Here is a 22,972-nt window from a genome sequence, read left to right on the forward strand (position 1 = left end):
TAATCTTTGCTAGCCTCTGCGAAGGAGAAACATTTGCAGCTGGTGGAGAACAAGGGAGAGGTGGTTAAAAAAGACACATTTTAGAGAACAATGGGTACACTCTTTCATGTTAAATTTTGCTGTTCACATTACACAGCACATGTGCTTTCGTTACAAGGTCGCATTTTTCCTCTTATATTGAGGGCCTGCCGGTTTGGTGTGAAAGATCACTCAGGCGGTGCCAGGCAACAGAATTCAGCTTGCAGGCAGCCATGGTAAGCCACAGTCTTTTGGCTTTTTTAACCCTCATAACATGTGGGAATGATTTCAAACAGTAGCGCCCTCATCGCCCTCATTTCCCATACCAAGGACCCGTTGGGTTGGCCATTTAAAATGGGTTTGCAATGTAAAAGGAGGGGCTGGGGCTTCCGGGTTAACATGCAGCACAAACCCAACTACCCCCCCCCACACACACACACCCAATTCTCTGGGATGATCCCTTCACCCCTCCCCCCCCACCGCGTGGTTAACAGCAGGGAACATTTCTGTTCAGCCGAGCAGGAACGGGCACCTCTGAATGCCCCCTTAATAAAATCACCCCATTTCAACCAGGTGACCATGAATGATATCACTCTCCTGAGGATAACAAAGAGCGATAAGGAATGGATGTTGTCTGCATGCCAGCAAACACCAGGACCATATGCTGCCATGCTTTGTTATGCAATGATTACAGACTACCTGCTACTGGCCTGGCATGGTAAAGTGTCCTACCATGGCGGACGGGATAAGGCAGCCCTCCCCAGAAACCTTTTGCAAAGGCTTTGGGAGTACATGAAGGAGAGCTTTCTGGAGATGTCCCTGGAGGATTTCCGCTCCATCCCCATACACGTTAACAGACTTTTCCAGTAGCTGTACTGGCCGCAATTGCCAGGGCAAATTAATCATTAATCATTAAACACGCTTGCTTTTAAACCATGTGTAATATTTACAAAGGTACACTCACCAGAGGTCCCTTGTGTGCCCTCAGGGTCTGGGAGCAAACCTTGGGTGAGTTCGGGGGTTACTGGTTCCAGGTCCAGGGTGATAAACATATCCTGGCTGTTGGGGAAACTGGTTTCTCCACTTCCTTGCTGCTGTGAGCTATCTACATTATCTTCATCCTCATCTTCCTCGTACCCCGAACTCGCTTCCCTGTGTGTTTCTCCTTTGAAGGAGTCAAAGCACACGGTTGGGGTAGTGGTGGCTGCACCCCCTAGCATGGCATGCAGCTCCGCGTAGAAGCGGCATGTTTGCGGCTCTGCCCTGGACCTTCCGCTTGCCTCTCTGGCTTTGTGGTAGACTTGCCTTAGCGCCTTAATTTTCAAGCGGCACTGCTGTGCGTCCCTGTTATGGCTTCTGTCCTTCATGGCCTTGGAGAAGTTTTCTAATATTTTGCCATTTCGTTTACTGCTACGGAGTTCAGCTAGCACTGATTCATCTCCCCATAGGGCGAGCAGATCCCGTACCTCCTGTTCAGTCCATGATGGAGCTCTTTTGCAATCCTGGGACTCCATCACGGTTACCTTTGCTGATGAGCTCTGCATGGTCACCTGTGCTCTCCACGCTGGGCAAACAGGAAATGAAATTCAAACATTCGCGGGGCTTTTCCTGTCTACCCGATCAGTGCATCTGAGTTGAGTGTGCTGTCCAGAGTGGTCACAATGAAGCACTGTGGGATAGCTCCCGGAGGCCAATAACGTCTAATTCCGTCCACACTACCCCAAATCCAACCCACAAAGGCCTATTTTAGCGCTAATCCCCTCGTCGGATGTGGAGTAAAGAAACCGGTTTAAAGGGCCCTTTAAGTCGAAAGAAAGGGCTTCGTCGTGTGGACGTGTCCAGGCTTAATTCGATTTAACCCTGCTAAAGTCGACCTAAACTCGTAGTGTAGACCAGGCCTGAGACTCAAATCTTGGCATGGCTAACAGTGCTTGAATAAGCTGCCTTGTTACCAGGGCAATTTACCACTCCCAGTAGTCACTTTATAAGTGCATTGCTGTGGTAAGCACTGCTTGGTGAGGCCATGGCAGAATTATAGCAGTTAAGCTTGAGCTGCAGGAACCTAGTGGGAGTCTAATGGGGCCTTTGACCTGCATCTCCCTGTCCACCTCCCTCTCGGGAGAGGCCCCGTGGGTATACACAAGAAGCCACTGGAGCTGGCTCCACCTCCCAGTTCTGTCTGCTGCTTCTAAATAAGGTAATCTTTTAATAGCTATTAAAATATACATTGGGCAAGGATGGAAATAATTATTTTGTGACTTGTGCCTCATCTGTTTAAAAAAAAAAAAGTCCCCTGCCTTGCATAGCTGATTAAGAACTAAGGGTACGTCTATACTTACCTCCGGGTCCGGCGGTAAGCTATCGATCTTCTGGGATCGATCCCGGAAGTGCTCGCCGTCGACGCCAGTATTCCTGCTCAGTGAGAGGAGTACGCGGAGTCGACGGGGGATCCTGCCTGCCGCGTGTGGACCTGCGGTAAGTTCGAACTAAGATAGTTCAACTTCAGCTACGTGAATAACATAGCTGAAGTTGCGTATCTTAGTTCGAAGTGGGAGGTTAGTGTGGACCAGCCCTAAGGGATGATGCTGCAGAGGAATTTTTATTTATTTTGTTTCCTTTAGACAAATATCCTAAGTTTCCTGTTTTACACCTCATTGACTACAATATTAACTTCCTTCAACGTCTGATAGTTTATTCAATTCCTTTCCCTTCCTAGAATTTGGAGGATTTGTCACTGTTCCTTTCTGGAGTGATATACCAGGTTTCAATTTGGTTGCTGATCTCATCTCAAGATGTCCTTTTTTCCACTGATACAGCATAGCCCCATTTATACTATTCCCCACCCCCACCCCTCTCTCTCTCTCTCTCACACACACACACACACACACACAAACACACACATCCTATAGAGTGTCAGTACTGCTTTCTCTTATATCCCATGCAACCCATTCCATACTTTAGTGCAATCACTCAGCATATGTCTAAACTGTAACTGGACATCTTTGGCTAGTCCGTGCCAGCTGACTTGGGCTCACTGGGCTGTTTAATTGCGGTGTAGCTGTTCTGGTTTAGGCTGCAGCCCACGCCCTGGGATCCTGCTTGGCAGCAGGGTCCCAGACCTCAGGCTCCAGCCTGAGTCTGTACATTTACCACAGCCTCTCAGCCTGAACCCCATGAGCCTGAGTCAGCTGGCACAGGTCAGATATGGGTTTTAATTGCAGTGTAGATATAGCCCCAGATGTCTCAAGAGAGCATCTGGATTGAAAAGAGCTGCCTCTAGTTGCACTCCATTCATCAAGATTGCAAGTAGGAAGAGTGGAAAAATCCAATGTCATTAATTTCACCAACATCTGATTAGCAAGATAGTGAGAAATGTCTAGGTCTTATTGGACTTATTACTGCTCTTAAACACTCAAATATCAACAGCAACAAGAAATACATGTCTCCCTCCTTCAACTGACTAAGAGACTCCTCTCAGATGACAGCCTACCAACTGTGATTGTTCTGTTTGTAACTTCCAAATTAGATTACTGTAACTCACTCAACTGAGAGTTCAGTGAGGGTGTCAAAAAGAAGTTCCTCAGTACCACATGCAGTAGCCCATTTCCTAAGCAGAATAACGAGCCTACTGTTATGACTTCAAATGTTTAAAATATAATTATTGGTGCTCATCCAGTACTCTAATAAATTAAGACTCATGTTATAAACAAAAGGACTGCCTTTTACATATATCTATTTGCACCATCCTCAATAGCCTTCACAAAGAGGGGAAAAACATATCACCAGTGTTTCATGTTCTCCATGGCCTCTCTCTTACGCACTAATTTTCCGTTCATGATCTACCAAATGTATTGTACTTATTATTCAGGTTGCTGGAGCTCTTGATAGCCAGAGTGAAATGGGAGCTCAAGGCCAAATCAACAAATTAATTCAAACACACACACATTCCAAATAAAAATGATTTCATATGAGAGACACTAATATCAGAGTCCACACTGGTCCAACACAAATGTGCGTTTTAATACCAGCACATAAATATCAGAGTGAAGATGTGTTAGACATGCAGTTGATTATATGAGATTGTATAAAGTATTTCCTCAGGAGGAGAATGTTCATAAACTGACAGTGAAATATAATATTGCAAAACTTGAAATGGATGGTATTAAAACTTGATAAGGAAAAAGTTGTCTTTCCTGGAAATGATGGAATATCACACACAGAGGAAAACTTTGGTATAGAAGAAGGAAAGAGCTATCTCTGACTAGCTATCTAGATATTAATACAGTGCTCAGTGCTAGTATATCTGAACACTTTCTGGAATAAGAGAGTGGATGAACGATAGGGTTCATTATCAGTGCCTTTTGGAAGAAAATATGAATCACCCTTATGGGTTGAAAAGCTATGTCCTATTAGGAGCAAAGTGTTTTACTATGTATGTCTAAAAGAGGAAAGAGTTCTTGGGGAAAGCAATAGTAATGTGATTTTTCTTTTGCTTTTTTTGGGCAAGAACCCATTTAAAAATATATATATATTTGGAAAAAAATTCATATGTTTGTGGATCTTTCTAGACAAATGCAATTAAAGGATTTTGAAGTGGAGAACTGAAAAATATAGATTTCACATGTTGTGTGACAGTGACTGATCTTTACCCACCTAAATTACTTTAGAAGGAACAAAGTATATCTGATTATGATGTGCAGATATTTTAGGATAGCCAGTTAATTATTTAGGTAAAATATCTTTAGAAGGAAGAAATAATTACAAAGTAAGGGAAAACCTGATGGAAATATTTAATTGTAAGTTTTGTTGCAGGGTCCATATATTTACATGCCATGGAAACCACTAGATGCACCCCTGGTGTATAAACAAATTATTATTGATATAAATAGAATGTTTTCAAAATGGTGAATTTGATCCAAAAAGAAAAAAGTGTAAGGGGTTTTACTTTTCCCCCCATCTTTTCTTTTTCTAGGTGTCTTTAATTTTCTGCAATTTTTTAGAAGCTTTGATATTGAAAAGGATTTCCAGATTCCATTCTTCTTTTCCCTGAGATTACTGTAAAGGCAAGCTTTTGTGCAGTTTATGTGCAGATGGCCATGTGGCACTTTTAAATGTTGTTAATACCTTCTATCTTTGTGCAACTCTTACATGTATTATGTAATCATAAACATTACTACTAAGTTTACTTATGGTACTATATTATCAGATGAGTGGACCAATGGAGTTATAGTGAAGATACCGAGAAAGGAACTCTCAGTGATTGTAATAACTGGTGTGGTATCAAACTTTTATCTGTGTCAAGCAAAGTATTGTGTAAGATTATAGTCCAGCATATATCAGAGGCAGTTGATCGCATTCTCAGAAAAGAGCAAACTGGTTTTCGGAAAGGGCGTGGATGCACAGACCAGATCTTCACTCTGCAAAACATAATAGAACAGTGCTTAGAATGGCAACGGCAACTCTACATACATTTAATAGACTTTGAGAAGGCTTTTGATAGCATTCACAGCACCAGCCTATGGCGCATTCTGTGGGCATATGGAATTCCTTTCCATATAATCAACGTCATCAAAAGCTTCTATTTCAACTTTACATGCAGTGTTGATCACACTGAGCTCAGTTTTGAAGTCAAAACAGGAGTACGTCAGAGGTATGTCATGTCTGCAATCCTCTTCAACATTGCCATCATCTGGGTAATGTGGGGTACAACAGAAGACATGCCAAAAGGCATTAAATAGACACTCTTGTCATCCCTTGAAGACCTGGACTTTGCAGATGATGTTGCTCTCCTATTACATACCCAACATCATATACAAGAAAAAACAACTCGACTCAACACATTCAGCCAGCAAATTGGACTGAAAATCAACCACAATAAGACAGATACCATGACCTTTAATATTGCCTCACCATCACCAATACAGATAGAGGGTTATGTTCTCACCAATGTAGAAACATTTATATACTTGGGCAGCAGCATCAGCCAGGGTGGTGGAATAAGCCAGGACATCTGGAACAAAATCAGTAAAGCCAGGAACACCTTCAGGAGCTTAAATACAGTCTGGAAATCATCAAAGTACAATACCAAAACCAAACTCAAGATTTATCAGATCTGCGTACTTTCAACACTACTTTATAGTGCAGAATGCTGGGGAATGAGAAAGTATGACATGTTCAAACTGTCTTCATTCCATGCAACCTGCCTCAGAAAAATCCTCCTTATCTCTTGGCCCAGAACAATCTCCAACCAAGATCTATTGACACAGTGCAGCCAAGAGGATCTGAGCACCATCATTGCCATGAGGAGTTGGAGATGGATCAGTCATGTGCTTTGGATGGAAACTGATTCCATCACCAGAGTAGCAATAAGATGGACACCTGAAGGCAAGCGAAAATGAGGCTGCCCGAAAACAACATGGTGAAGATCTGTGGAAGCCAAGCTGAAAAACCTGGGGCACAGCTGGGAAACCATTGAAAGACTTGCCAGGAACAGACAGGAGTGGAGGAGCTTTGTCACTGCCCTAAATCCCAGAGGAGTAATAGGAACATGATGATGATGACTGTATTAGTAAAATGCACAATAGGTTTACTTTGCAGCCAAATAAAGAGAGAAAGATTCTTGCTCTCAATGAATTCACAATTAAAAGGTCCAGTCTTTCAAAGGGTTCAGTCCTGGTAGCCCCTAATATCCATATAGAATCTAAGTACTACTATAAAGGGCCATAAGGATCCATACATGTGGACCTCTTTTCTGAATCACGGTATAAATTGAATAATTCTTCTTTGTTTTTATTCTTGATATCTGCCATCTCCTGCACCCCTTCTTTAATTGTGGACATGATTAAGCAGTCCTGATTAATCTGGGAAACATCGTGGGATGCTGTATCTAAATCTGTTTTTAAAGTTCTTCAAAATATTAAAATAATAATTATGCCCATATGAAACTTTTCTTTTCATCGGCACTGGTTTATTCTGTAAATAGAGTATATTTCCTATTGGCCAAGGAATTCAAACTATTTCAAACCATAGAATCATGGGCTTTGTAATTATGTGATGGTTGCCCCAATTTGCCAGTCCATTTCTGTGAGAGCTGCGGGATTGTAGTAATTTGACTGTTTACTGCTGTTGTACTGTGTATGTATCTGATATAACATGTAGAGTCAGACATGCATCAGCACTGAAACAGAGTGGTGGATTCAGCTCACCAAAGCATAATCAAAATAGTTAAATAAAATAAAATATGCCCTGGTGGAAGTGGGAGAGTTTTAGGTTTGCCAGTTCACAAAGGGCTTTATACTGAAAGCCAACACTAGTTAAAGATTTAATCTGAAAGCATTCCCCCTCCTCCCACCCCATAGAACACTAAAAATGATTTATACCTCACATTGTGTTCTCCTGGAAAAACTCTTATTTTTTGTGTTTAATCCAGTTCTGAGCAGAGATGCCATATACCCTGTAATAATTGGAATGAGCTCAAGAAAGACAGCCATTTAAACATTCTTGGCTTGAAACCTTGCACTCCACAAACACATTTGATGTTCTTGGCTACATACATTCAGGACCATCTGTTCGGAGGACATTGTGCCTGTTCATCAAGGTGTTCACTAGAGCATAGATGCCAAGCAAAGATATTTTTGAGTGGAAAGCCTGCACGTATTATCAATTCCTCAGGAAGTCTCCTGTGTGGTGGCTCTCATATGATAGCATTGCCTATCATGTTAGAATGGGTCTCATGTTTTTGTATTGCACAAAAACAAATACCCTGAAGACTAAAGCATGGGGTTTAGAAGAAAACTATGCCCTCATTCAGATGGATAATATTTTAACAGGCATTTAACAAACTCATTCAGATCATACAAGGCAGCTCTATGGACATGCAGAAGCTGAATGGTTCTTCACATTTGAATAATGATTCCTAACATAATTTTTAAAATTTATGAACAATTCAGTTAATATTTATGTGGCTTTTTAGTTGTAGTCTTTTTTACTTTTGCCCATCTTATTTCCCTTTATTATAGAAAAACAAAGATTGACAAAAATAGGATGAAATGTATCTTCTCTGAAGGTACCATCTGCATGGGATTCTCACTTTTGGGTCTGTGCCTGTAGTCCTTTGTTCAGTTTGATGATCCATACAGGAGCTTTTCTAGCTCTTTGGTTTTCACTCTTTATGCCCCTGAGGCCACAGGTCAGAATAGGCACTGAATCATGAGAGAAGGGGCATCCCTGCAATTTATTCAGGAGCAATCCAAGGTATGTTGCTAGAGTGCGAGTCCCTTGTTCCTATTTTGAGCCCTGATTCAGGAAAACATCCCTATTCAGGATAACATTTAAGCTCATGTTTAAGTCTCCTTGAAGTCAAAGGGATTTAAGCCCAAGCTTAAAGATAAAGCATGTGCTAAAGTGGTTTTCTTGTTCTGAGTCTTAGAGATCCATGAGGCAATAGGATTGGTTGAATGTGTGAAATTCTGAAGTGTGAAGCAATAGATTATTACCCTAATTGTAGGGAACTGTGTGTGTCACTGGGATACGCTTGCTTAACTTTAAGAGGGATGGATTTAAGCACCTACTTCAGTGTTTTGCTGAAATGGGGCCTAATATGAGAAAGTTCATGGTACAGGAAAATGGGGCCTAATATGAGAAAGTTCATGGTACAGGGATCGTATCTCCCCTAAGTATATAAATATAGCGAGACTCTATGCAAGACTTTGATATGTCTACTTGAGTAATTGGTAATCAGTCCCTAAGCATTCAAGGAAAATTAATCACCAATAGAAAGGGTGGCTTTTCTCAAATTAATTTCCCTGCCCTGAGAATAGCATTAAATATTGTTGATCTATTCAAAAGTAAATTACACAGTATTTTTTCTCTGGGAGTTCTGTGCTAGGTCTTCGGGTAATTTCATACTGTATATCCACCTTTGAAGGCTACCTGTAGTAACTTATTAAACCAAAAAGACAGACATAATTTGGGTTTGTAATATTATAATTATCATTAGAGCAATATCCCAAAGAGATTATTTTAATTAGTATCTGATTTTCATACTAAAAATAATTTTTCTTCACCCAATCACTAAATGTAAGCACAGTATACGAAGAACCCTCAGTGTTTCATTTAGGAAATTTTAAAGTGACACAAACTCACAGGCTCTGAATCTAGTTTTATATACAGCCCCATGAGTCCCAAGAATGGTTGAGGCCATTTACCCCCTCCCCTTTTAAGTCACTAGAGGGCCACTTTAAGACCAATGGGCACTGAGTTCTTTGTGATCCTTGGGTTGATGGCAGGTCTGCCTCAGTCCTTATCTTGCTTTGAACTATATTAGATTTGGAATATGTGGTGGTTCCATCTAGCGGTAGGGTGAATAAATGAGTACCCAGGCCCTATGACCTCTAGGGTATTAACAGTTTCTGCAGTTTAAACAAAACAATGATCAACCAGTTGCAGGAAGAAACATACATTCTATTAGGGGAAAGATAGGGTTAAATTAAAAAAAAGAAGTTGGGATAGGAACCTGAGATAAAAAGAAAAATGCAAGAGAATCAAAGGAAACAGATATACCAGTGAATAAATTATTATAATGGAGGTTAATCAGATACTTCCGCTCACGGGTGATTACATCCCTATAATGCTTGATTATAACCAGAGTTCCACAAATAGAAAGTAAAATGGTGCACCTGCAGAATCCCTCCGCAGATCGGGTGGCTAGTGTGCACTGTTTTTGTGTGTGTGTTGGAACTCTGTGGGATTGATTTAAAATAAATAATTTTGCAAAGAATAATCAAATACATGTTGCAGACCTGATCTTTGCTTGGGTGCAGTGTGGAGCAGGTCTGGTACACCTGTTCAACTCTTTTACTTGTACATATACACATAGACCAGGTCTTAATTCATTCCAGAGTCCTTTCTTAACTAAGGGTATTATAGTTATTACTCAATGTTGTGATGTCACATTGCCAGGCAGGCTGATCACCCTCTGGAGTGGAATAGGTCCTGTTAGAGAGCAACATGTGGGGCTGTGTCTCTTTGTGCTGTTGGAAGCTGAATTTCTTACCTCCCCCCAAATAATATGCTTTTGTGCTAGTCTGAACTGGATGCAAATATCTGGACAATCCCAGCCATATGAAGGTGATTGTGTACACAGCCTTGAAAACCCAGGTCTGTGAGACCTGGGCTTGTTGCTTCCAAGCCTGTGCTTGAGGATCCACACTACATTGTAAACATGAGCTTACAATTGCTATACCCAGGGTGTCTCAGTCCATCCCATACTCCAGCTTCTTACTTGGGTCTGCTGCTTGAGCTGTGGCCACACTGAAAAATGACAAGCCTTGGACCGGAATCACAGCAGGACTTGGGCTCTGACATACCCCATAGCAGGGTCCTAGGACCTGGGACCTGAGTGCTCGCTGATTCAGTCAGACTGATCTGTGTGAATGGAAGGGGGTCTTTGGGCTCAAACCCGAATCAGAGCTTTGGCTGCATCTGCAATGCAGACATACCCTAGGTGTCAGTCATTCTGGCCAAATAACTCCTCTTCCTCTTTTCTGTCCCAGCCACCACTGGCTATATGGGTCTCAAGCACACAGGTTAGGCAGGGAGTTTAAATTTCATTTTTTGAGCCACTGTCTCTGGTGCTGACCATCTGTCTGCTTGTGGGCGCTTCTGAGCACTGCTTCTGTCAAGCGCACAACATGGCAAGGAAACTACATACCCTGTGTGCCATTTTTATAGATAGGTACAGCATTAGCTATTCCCCAGTCCCCTCTGATATTGTTGATTATTTTAATGATTGTTTACATATTTTATTAGACTCAGCAATTACTATGTTTTGACAATGAGGGTAATTAATCACTAGAACAACTTTAATCTGGTAAACTTTAAAATGATCCAATGACTGGAAGTTGAAGCTAGACAAATTCAGACTAGAAATAAGGTGCAAATATTTAACAGTGAGAGTGATTAAACATTGGAACAACTTGCACCCATGGATGTCTTTACATCAAGATTAAACTACAGCAAATCTTTTAGAAAGATATCCAGACAGAAGCGGTGGGATTGATGCAGAAATTACTGGATGAGGTTCTGGACCTGTGTTATGCAGGAGCAGAGACTAGATGATTATAATGTTTTTTTTTCTGCCCTTAAAATCTATGAATTTACAATTAATACTAAATGTTCAGTATCAGTTTGTTCCAAGCACTGTGGCTAATTTATGTGGCCCAGGGATATTTCTCATGTATGAGAATTTTCCCATATAGAGGGATTTGTACCCTGTACCATTCAGACTGTGTCAGTCAATTAGGTGTGTCTAGTTCCAGGCAGAATCTTAGTGAAGACGGTGAGAGTTTGGAACTTGGAGGTTGGATTCTTGCTCTTAGAACAGCATTCTAGGGCAGCAGCTACCATAACAAACTTTCTAAGCTACTAGAAAGAAAATAATTAAGTCTGGAAGCAGATGCATCAGGATGTGTTTGGACAGGAGAATGGTCAGACATGGGACAGCATTTTTGATTGAAGGACAAAATATGGACGGATGGGGTGGCTTAGAGATGAAGTGCTATGTATCGGTAAAAAATATTCCATAGAATCCCTTGGTAATAGACATACAACTTCAAAAAGTGCTATGTTTGGTCTTGTAAATGTTCTAATTTTTCATCCCTTTTTGAATCTGAGACCTTTTATTCTATTTTAGGATTATATTTCCTATAATATCTCTTCCATAACTCATTTAATGCACGTTTTTCTCCTGTTTCTGATTTCCCTTCAGTTTGTTGTCTGTTTCCCCGTTTTCATCCCTACAGTTTTCTTTCCTTTTTTTGCATTCTATTAAGGTAGATAATGGGATCTAATTGAAATCCAATGACATCTTTCAAGAGGATAGATTGAAGATGCCAGACTACTTTCCTTTTATTTCCTTATACAATTTTAAATATTCATAACTTTATTTGATGTGGTGTCACATTATTCAGTTCAGTAAGCCTTTGACCTGTGATATTAATCATGTCCATATTGGAGCTAACCCATGTGTTTTATAGTATTGCAGTGCTTTGAACAGACTCATTTTCCTTTTTTTAATGCGAAGTAATAGATTTAGAAACTTAGAGAAATATAAAGGTTCAGTCCTCATCTGTTTATTAGAAAACCACAGCTGACAATTTATTTTTACCTATAAAACATTGTAATTGTTTTAAAAGTGTTGTTAGGCTTGGAAAATTTGCTCATTTTTTTTAGAGAGCATATGCAGAAACAGAGCCTAACCAGCCTATTTCAATATTCCCCCTAGAAAGATTGCATTTTTGTCATTATAACTAAGAGTTACGCTGAGTTTTAATGGAGCATTACTTATTCTGGCAGGTAGAGCTGCTTTTGGGGGGCTGTAGACATAAACACTCACAATTGTAATTGTTGCTTTTGCTACTTAATATTTCCCTCTTTTCCTGTTGCGACATTTTCTTGTTGGCATTTCTTTCAACATGCCAAACAAACAAACAAAAAAAGATGGAACTCACAAGATGTTGTGAAGTATATATTTCAAATAATAAATAGAAATATATTGCATTTGTACACAGTACAATCTTCAATCTCAAAGGTTACCCAACTGCTGTTAAGATAATATATAAAAATAATTAAAAAAAATACTACTCTGCTCTCCTCCTGGTCACCACTGATATGGCACTTCTCTTAAGGTGGAACATGGCACATATTTATAAACTGAGAGATAAAGATGCAGCCATTTCTATCTTAGAGTGTTTTCTTTCCCCATAAAGATGAGATCAAATGAAGAGGATCTGGTTGTCTGAATTTCTATAGAACCTAATTTATTTTACTCTCATAACTGATTTCCTGACATCCATTGTGATGAGAGCAGACATTGGGAGGGCATCCTTGCAAATTCAGCTTAGACACCATGTCTAGATGTTTCTCCATTAGGTTTGCATTGGAGGATTCTATCCTTAGAGGCTGAGACAAATTCCAGATTTCTCTAGCTCTACTTCAGAAATATGGTAGAAGAGTCTTTACTTTTAGGAACATCCAAAATACCCGAACTCATGCAAAAAAGGTAAGGCTGAGGATCCTGTTATATGAATTTCTTTCCTCTCAACTCCCTCATTGTGTATATTAAATAAACTTAGATTACTCCACCTTCATGGTGTGCCTTCTTGCTCTTCTCCCAAACAACATGCCAAACTGCCGTAGAAGCTCATGCCACCAGTCTGCCAATCTCAGAGAACTTTTTGAATGCCTGTAGTAAAAAGTCACCACTTAGAAAGAAGAGTGCTTAAATATGACAAAGCTCTACAGGCACTGCAGACCTATCAACATCCAGTGAATATTAGAGCAAGGAGGAATTCCCTGACCCCAGGGATCCTACCAGCTTTCTTAGTCTCCCATTGTTTTGACCTCTGCATTGGTCATTGTCCGAGTCAGGTCAGCACCCAGTACTTGTAGGAGTTCTGCATACCTATAGGCCCTCTGAGAAATAAGGTAATATTGGCCAGAGACCCAGAGGATCATTACAGTACCATCTCTCCTCTTCAGTCCCTTCTGTCAGGACAGGTAGGAGTTTTTTTCAAATTTCTCAACAGGAGTCAGAAATCTTCTTCTAATGAAACCATCCAGGCGAAGAGCTCTGAATGAATTCTAATTCCTTATATGGGCTTTTATTGTGGGACTTTAAGATGTTTTAAGTAGAATTCTTAAATGTTCACTTCACCTTTTGATCCCAGTTCCCATTTGGACTTTCATGTTCATCTCATTTTATCTTTTTTGTTTCCTAGAGAACTATATTTGTTTACACAAAAACTATATTTACTCTTGTTAATACAGATCCCTGTGAGAATATTAAACATTGCTTATATTCCAGATGTATTAGTTTTCCTTGCAAAATCTTGTTTAGAATTAGCCATCTGGGGAAAGTAAGCATTTTTTATAGGGAACTCTGATGACAAGCAGTTTGCTGCAAAGATCTGCTCATTTCTTTGCATCATCTGGAAAGGAAAAGTGAGCAGCTAAATCGGAGGTGGCAAATATTTGTCTGTGGGACAGAACTGCTCCTCTTGAAGCATTTCTTGTTAATGTTGGGGGCTGGCATGGCATATGCAGAATTTGGAATCTAAGCTTTCATTAAAAAAAAATCTAGCAACCCCATAGTAGTGAAGAACATGCTGAAAACATTAACCAAGTCAAAGTGATGAAGGATTATCTGCCTGCATCTGCAGACAGACTGAAATAATAGTTCAGAAAGGCATGAACTGCCTTACATCCAATTAATTTCACTGCAATATTAATTTCAAAGCTTACTGGTGACACTTTGGATGTTGGAATTAACTATATAATTACTGATCATTTTAGTGGATGTAATGTGGAAATGGATAGGACAGCAGCCTACAGGGGGGTGAATTTGTGAATTGCTGTATTGAACTGCAGTGGTAAGAAAGACAGAAAAAAATAAAGGAGGATGAGGAAGAAAGAGCCATTAATAGTGGTGATTCTAGAAGGGAATATGTTTTCCTACTGCAACCTGTTAAATGTGCCAATAAAGTTATGAACCAGGGCTGGTTTAATTGCTTTTGATGAAAAATTAGGTTTTCAACTTTTTTTCTTTTTTGCAAAGTGTTTGCTTTCCATAGCTAATTTTGATTTTTGTGTTGAAATATTTTTGCTGAAACCTGAAATGTTTTGTCTGAACATGTGAGTTGTTGTGCCTCATGGGGGTTGTAGTTTGCGTCTCATGTTCCCGTCCACCTCTGTGTCTGGGATTCCCAGCTAGTCTACATCTCCTGTTATTCACCACATCCAGGGATTCAATGATACACAAGAGAACGGAATGACACACTAGAACTCCAATTTTCAGCCATTTTTTTTGTTTTAATGAAAAAAACTAAATTTTCCATGGCATTTTGACAAAAATGAACATTTTGTCATTGTTGTGGCAAATTTCTGTGGGGGGTGGGGAGCCAATTTTGGACCAGCTTTATTCTGAATAAAAATTGATAACAAAGTTTAGTTACTACATAAATGCTGTAATGCACCCTTGCTCTCTTTGCAGTCCTTCTATTGACATGAGTAAATTTATACTCCAGTCCACCGGCCATAATTAAAAATAGATTTTGGTCCTATCCACAGAATGGGTTTTACACCCCTGAACTAAAGGTAGAAAAATAATGTTTCTCTATTCTCCTCTAATTAAAAGGTTGCTGTTTTTCTTAAAAATCACATACACACATATATATATGTTAACAGTAATTTAGGACAGGAAGTGAAGAACACCATCACCTCTAATTGGAATTCCCAGTGAAATTAAATCAGGAATTTAAGTAATTACCCACATTGGAATTTGGCTAGAACACTGAGAGCTTGTCTACACTGCCCCACAGTGAGCAGTGAGGGGGTTAATAGCAGTGCACTCCAAAGTGCTGTAAGCACCCTCGTGTGGACACCATGGGTGTGAACTAAAAGATTCCTAGTTCACATTAATGTAATCCTCTTCAAACAGGAAACCACTAATGCAAACTCAGAACCTTTTAGTTCACGGTATCCATATGGGGGAGTTGATGAGCACTGCTATTCATATCCCCATAGAGTGAACTGTGGAGCAGCATAGACATATCCTGAGACTCACATCTCTGCCTTTATAAAAAAAGGGATGAAGGATTTTCAATGACCACAAGTAGTTGGGAGTAAGGAACTTGGCTTTACATCTATTTTCTTTCCAATAGCACTGTTCGTCCTAGGAACATAGGGTATGTCTACACTGCAATTAAAAACCCATGGCTGGCTACCCATCAGCTACTCAGGCTTGTGGAGCTCAGGTCATTCTGGGACTCCACAAGGGGGTTGGGTCCCAGATAGGATGACCAGATAGCAGGTCTGAAAAATCAGGACCTATTTTTTTTTTTTGGCGGGGGGAGAGGGGGGCGGAAGAGGGGATGGTTATAGTTGCCTATGTAAGACAAATATCAGGATGTCCGGTTACCCTAGTCCCAGAGCTCAGGTTCCAGCCTGAGCCTGAACATATACACCACGATTAAACAGCCTCTTAGCCCAAGTCCCCCAAGCCACAGTCAGGTGACATGGGCCAGCTGCAGGTATTTCATTGCAGTGTAGACATCTCCATAATGATCCCCTAACATCATGCTAGGGCACTAGTTCCATATTGAATCATGAGAAGAGTTAAACTTGCTGAATCAATAGCATCACTGGCTATTCAGTCTATTTTTAAGGGCTTCCCATGCAAGTACTCAGGAGGGCTGATCCTACTTGATTTGTGAAATCTGATGCAATTACATCCTGAGGTAGTCTGGCTGAAGACTTACTCTACAGGCTTGCTCTAGGAATTTATATATGGTTTATAGGCTTTATTTCATACTAGTGTAAGGTCAGAGCTTATTATTGTGTTGTAGAAATTGCTTTCTCCCTTCCATTTCAACAATACTGTGTGAAATAAGGCTCACAGCATTACAAATTCATACAATTCTCCTCTCAATAAATTTATGTGTGAGCATCTTAGCACTATAGTAATCTTGGGACAGTAAATAAAAGCTATGAAACTACATTTTGAGCGGTGTCAGTGGGGGAAAAAAGTAGTAAGCAAAAATAGATAAACCATAGTTAGAATAAAATGACCAAGTTTGTTCTCTGAGGTTTCCTCTTGCCAAGAAAATCATACTTAGTTAATATAGTTATTTCTTTTAAAACTGCTTGGTTTATTCCCCAAGTCCTGTTTTCCTAATTATATTTTTATAAAATAGTAGGTATTATATTATATCCATCACTGTAATTATGATGCTGGAGTAAATGCCAGAGTATCTCTTTTAAACTAGGTCTACCCTTCACATTTTATTTTTTATTTTTTTTTTTTAATTACAGCCTTTGAGCCATCAGTACACAGCAATCACATCTACTTTTTCTGGCTTCTTCTCAAGATTCTACAGTATATATCAATGTTCTTTAAAACTTTGTCTACAATTCAAGTTTAAACAATGTTAAAACCATTTGTAGCTATGTCCCAGATAACCACCCTTTCCCAGAGGAAATTGACAAGAGTGAATGAGCTAAATTTACTAACAGTGTTTCCCTATAAAATCAAAAGGAATTGTTACATTTTGGGAGAAGAAATTAAGAAATTGACATCAGACACGATGATAGACAGATCCATAATTAAAGTGAATATGCTAGGCAAAAACTGCTCAGTTGTGGTTTTTGGTTTTTCTTATAATAAATATGTTAAAATAATGTTATTTTGGTTGCAAAGAAAAAGACTTGAAAGTTAGGAAATGCCACACGTAGAGGAACCTTACAAGATACAGTTCATCCTTAATTCTGTCTTTGTACATGTTAAACTCTGCATTAAATAGGCAAGCATGCTGTGGAAAAAAATATTTAAAGACTGTGATAATTCAAACACAAAAATTAGAGTTGCACTGCCCTTTCCTAACTTTCAAATGATTGACTTTGCAACCAAAGCAACTTTCTTTTAATGTAGGGAATGTAGAGTTAATGTAATTTCCTAGGATTTTTAAAAAGAAATATGGGTGAAAACAAATTCTGTTGTGTTAAACTATAACAAACTCAGGTATCATCAGATGGGTTTGACTTTGAACCTTCAATACCACTGCAAAGACCTATTCTATTTGAGCTACAGGATTAACTAAATTATCTGGCAGCAGCACAGGGCCCGTTACCCCTAGGGGAAGAATGCGCTACAAAAACCATGTGCTGGCTCCAAGGAGTGATTGGGTGAGCCTGGCCTGGCTTTCTCCTTCCTCCCAACTCCCAGAGGCTGGCTGTGGGGAGAGAGAAGACCTGCTGCTTTGGTTAGTGCCCCAAAAGTGGGGTGGGATTTTGTGAGCACCAGGTACCAGGTCTTGGGCTAGTTGAGAGAAGGGAAGTCTGGCTTGGTTTTCTTTCCCATTCTTATACACACATACACTGCAGCTACAGCTGTGGAAAGGATCACACACTATATTTCAAAGAATACATGACAGGATTGGACTTTTAAAAATAAATATATATAATGCATTTCTTCATGCAGTAACATATTCAGATCTGGATAACATGGCCTTATCTAGGCATGGCAGATTTTTCTTTACCATGATGGAGAATTGCTCCATATCATGTAGATGGTGTTTTAATTCCACTTTAGTATATTAAAAATTGTCAGTCATTAAAAAAATGTATTCACACATTTTGCTTAATAATATTCCTTCTGGAAGCTCTAAAATGATGATATGGGAAATGTTTTATGTGCATTTTAGGGGGTGAGTTATCAGCTTTTCTTCCTATGGTGAATAGGAGAAAAGATTCATATGTAAATAGGAGACAAGAACAAGCCAAGAAAAGCTTGTTGCCAGGAACAGAGATTAAAGACTTGTAGGGGTTGTTTGCTCAGGACAAATGGAGTGAGAATGAATATGATCTGATAAAGTTTGGCTTTAATGAACTGTACACTAGCAAGGCACAATTTTCACTGTTCTGGCTGATACAGTGCTACTTTGAATATAATATAAGATAAAGATGGTTAATTGCTCCCCTTTGGATTAAAATAAGCAAACTTCAGCAATTGTATTTCTAACCATTCAGGATAAAGATAGTGCCCTACTCATAAGCCCCAGGGCAATCAATCATACTAAAAAGATCTGTATGTTTCTAAATGTGCTTGCATATTATATCTCCTAAAAATTCATTTGAGAATGCAGTGGATTTGGATGCTACTATTTCAATGAATGCCCTAACAGTACTTCTATTCTGTTTGTCTGTTAGAATTCACATCCAAAAATACCACTTAAACATAATAAAATAGATATTTTACAAGAAACGGGGTGAGGATATGTATTGTGGCAAACCTTTGAAAATATGCACACTAACTTATATGTCAACTCCTGTCCGTGCATGCTGACTCTGTCTGTGCATAGAATATGAAGGTACATGTCAGGATTTGCATAATTCAGGTGTGCTGAAGTTTGTGCTTGTACCATTTAGCATTCACACTTGATAATTTAGGCGTCTACAAGTTATGGCTAGCCCTCTTATACGAACACAAATGCAATACCTACAGTCCTGATGAATGGGGAAAAAACAAACAAAAGAGAGAGAAAACAACTGCTAGTTCTTTCAGACCATCCCTTATCTGATGAAGGCTTGTTTTTCACACTATAATGTTTTGTCTGTTTATTTTTAATTTACTGAGCTGAAGAAGGCCCTTGCCCTGGGAGAGTTTTTCACGGTCTAATAGACTCTTTCTATTTTGTACCATTACTCCTAGATAAAACACATTGGGCCACCCTGAAGTTTTCCTCCCAATTTACTATAATCTATTAATGTAATTAGTATACTGTTTACTCCTCTTTCAGATAATTAATGAAGATGTTGAGTAAGAGCGGGTCTAACACTAATCCCTAAGGCAACCACTAAGCATTCCTGTAAAACATTATACAGTGCTGCTTATCATTACTCTGTGCTTATTTTCTTTCAGAAATTGTTAGAATCATAGAATCATAGACTTTAAGGTCAGAAGGGACCATTATGATCATCTAGTCTGACCTCCTGCACAACGCAAGCCACAGAATCTCACCCACCCACTCCTGTATCAAACCTATGTCTGAGCTATTGAAGTCCTCAAATCATGGTTTAAAGACTTCAAGGTGCAGAGAATTTTCCAGCAAGTGACCCATGCCCCATGCTGCAGAGGAAGGCAAAAATCCCCCAGGGCCTCTGACAATCTGCCCTGGAGGAAAATTCCTTCCCAACCCCAAATATGGTGATCAGCTAAACCCTGAGCATGTGGGCAAGACTCACCACCCAGACACCCAGGAAAGAATTCTCTGTAGTAACTCAGATCCCATCCCATCTAACATCCCATCACAGGCCATTGGGCATATTTACCGCTAATAGTCAAAGACCAATTAATTGCCAAATTTAGGCTATCCCATCATACCATCCCCTCCATAAACTTATCAAGCTTAGTCTTGAAGCCAGATATGTCTTTTGCCCTCGCTGTTCCCCTTGGAAGGCTGTTCCAGAACTTCACTCCTCTGATGGTTAGAAACCTTTGTCTAATTTCAAGTCTAAATTTCCTGATGGCCAGTTCAAGTCAGTCTGAAATACTGTTTTTTCAGGTATAACTTTATGAAATATTATGTCCCCATGCTTTAGAGAAGTCCAGGAATGTTTCATTTATTGATTCTGTGAAAAAAGTGATCAAGTTTGTCTCGCATGATACTGACCATTCATTGTTTTGTTATCTTTTGAATTGTTAGAGATGCTTTTCTCTCAAGTGGTCCATGTTTTATAAGGGATTAAAGCTACATGACAACTGGCAATTCCTAGGTTCAGTCTTTTTCTTATTTTGAAGTTCTAGTAGAATATTTGGCTATGATTTTCTTTTCCCCAGTCGTCTGTTACTATGGGTAAGTCTACACTGCGATAAACCTGCAACATTGAGTCTTAGAGCCCAGGTCAGCTGACTTGAGCTTGCAGAGCTCAGACTGTGGGGCTAAAAAGAGCAGTGTAGACATTCAGGTTCAGGTTGGAGCCAGGGCTATCAGACCCATTCCCCTGGAAGGGGTCTCAGAGCTTCAGTCCTGAGTCCAAATGTCTAGCCCGAACTCCAGCCCTGTCCACTGGTCATGCTATTGTGTTCAAGCGGCGTGCACGCCCCCAGACAGGAGAGGCAGACAGCTGCGTGGAAGGGATGGGGGCAGGGCTGTGGGTTGTACAGCCGCATCAGAGGAGCTGCTGGCATGGGACGCTGGCTTCTGGGAGCGGTGACCCCACGTTGTGCTCCTTTTGCCGTTGCAGTTCCTGGGAGAGCCCTGTGGTTCCGCGGATATAAATCGGTATCCGCGGATATCCGCATCCATGGGTATAAATGTGTATCCACGCACGACTCTATAAATCAGCTGACCTGGGCCAGCTGTGGCCATGCCATGGGTCATTTATTTTAGACATACCCTTCCTAACAGCTCTAGAGAGCCACATAGGAACTGACATGTATTGGGGACAGCGTGGAACTGCACCACTGCGGGGAAAGGAATTTTTTATCATCTCTGCCTAGCTTATTGGGGTAGAACACCTACTACTCCATTCCTTCAGAGGGTGAAGAATACTCTTGGTGGTACCCTTCCCATGCACAAGACTTGTTCTGCAGATGAAGGTGGGGAAGGAACATGTGTCCAGCACTTCTTTGCCCCTCCCAGTCCCTTAGAGGGGGTGAGTGTTTCACACAATGAAAGGCATATGATAGCTTGTGATTCCTTCATAGCAAGACTTTCCTATTTACTCTCAATTAGTTTTTGTAGTGCTAACGAGGATAATTCAATCATGGTGGATGAGGCCCATTCCCAGCAGTTGACAAGAAGGTGTGAGTATCAACAGAAAGAAACTTATTTTTTGTAGTGAACAAACCACTCCCAGTCTTTATTCAGGCCTAATTTGATGCTGTCAAGTTTGCAGATGAATTCCATTTCTGTAGTTTCTCGCTGAAGTCTGTTTTTGAAGTTTTTTGGCTGAAGAATGGCCATTTTTAAGTCTGTTATTGAGTGTTCATGGAGATTGAAGTGTTCTCCTACTGGTTTTTGAATGTTAAATTCTTGATGTCTGATTTGTGTCCATTTATTCTTTTGTGTAGAGACTGTCCGGTTTAGCCAATGTATATGGCAGAGCAGCATTTCTGGCACATGATGGCATATATCACATAGGTAGATGTCCAGGTGAATGAGCCCTTGATGGTGTGGCTGATGTGATTAGGTCCTATGAAGGTGTCCCTTGAATAGATATTTGGACAGAGTTGGCAACGGGGTTTGTGAGTTGGTAACGGGGTTTGTTGCAGGGATTGGTTCAGGGGCTCATTCACCTGCACATCTGGAATTAATTTGCAAACTTGACACCATCAAATTAGGCCTGAATAAAGACTGGGAGTGGCTGGGTCACTGCAAAAAGTAATTTTCCCTCTGTTGATATTCATCCCTTCTTGTCAACTGTTGGGAATGGGCCACATCCACCCTAATTGAATTGGCTTCGTTAGCACTGACCCCCCACTTGGTAAGACAACTCCCATCTTTTCATGTGCTGTATAATTATACCTCCCTACTTTTTTTCACTCCATGCATTTCATGAAAGCTTATGACCAAATAAATGTGTTAGTCTCTAAGGTGCCACAAGGACTCCTCGTTGTTTTTCTGTAAGACAGTGTTTGTAGATGTAGTGCTTCTTGTGAAAGAATGGATGTGGTGATGCCTTTGAGTTTAAAATATACCTATTTTGCAGTACTTTCTGCCTTCCAAGTTTATGCATTCACCTGCTTTTTGATCCAGTAAAATATTTTAACCTGTGTTTTGTCTTCTGGTACATACTTGTAACTGGCTGTTGTCTGGGTATCTAAATGGTGTGTCCTTTAGAATCGGGTTCATCACTGCCAGTGACGTTCTGGGGAGAGCCATTTTCCATTTTAAATTTAAACTCATGGACTGGAGTATAAATTGTAGTCCATTTACTGATCTCAGTCCAGAGCAGATCTCTCATCAATGTCACTAGAAAGTTTGCACAAAAATCAAGCATACAGCATGGCTTTTATGGAGTAACTAAACATTTACTTATTATTGCTAAGTGCCTTATTTTGATGTTCACTCAGTGGAATAATATGCTCACCTTTCTGATCACGGCAATCAGGAGGTGCATTTGCAGCACATGTAGGCGTACCCAAGCTAGCTTTGATTGACCACACTTGCTAAAAATAGCAGTATAGTTGTGGTGGTATGGGTGCTGGCACAGGCTAGCCACCTGAGTACAATCCCACCTGGGACCATAAGTAGATACACAGGAGGCTATCCTGTGTCACCACCTATTTCACCACAGCAGCACTGCTATTTTTAGTGAGCTAGCATGAGTAGAGGTAGCCTGGGTGTAGGGTGACCAGATGTCCTGATTTTATAGGGACAGTCCGGATTTTTGGGTC

General features: G+C 40.2%; 1 protein-coding gene across 5 annotated transcripts in view; it reads left to right on the forward strand.

Annotated features, from left to right (window-relative positions):
- Positions 1 to 22,972, forward strand: part of SNTG2 (syntrophin gamma 2) — a 461,693-nt gene that overhangs the window by 242,604 nt on the left and 196,117 nt on the right. The window lies entirely within an intron of this gene.

This window comes from Malaclemys terrapin, chromosome 3 (genome assembly GCF_027887155.1).
Source record: "Malaclemys terrapin pileata isolate rMalTer1 chromosome 3, rMalTer1.hap1, whole genome shotgun sequence".
NCBI lineage: Eukaryota > Metazoa > Chordata > Testudines > Emydidae > Malaclemys > Malaclemys terrapin.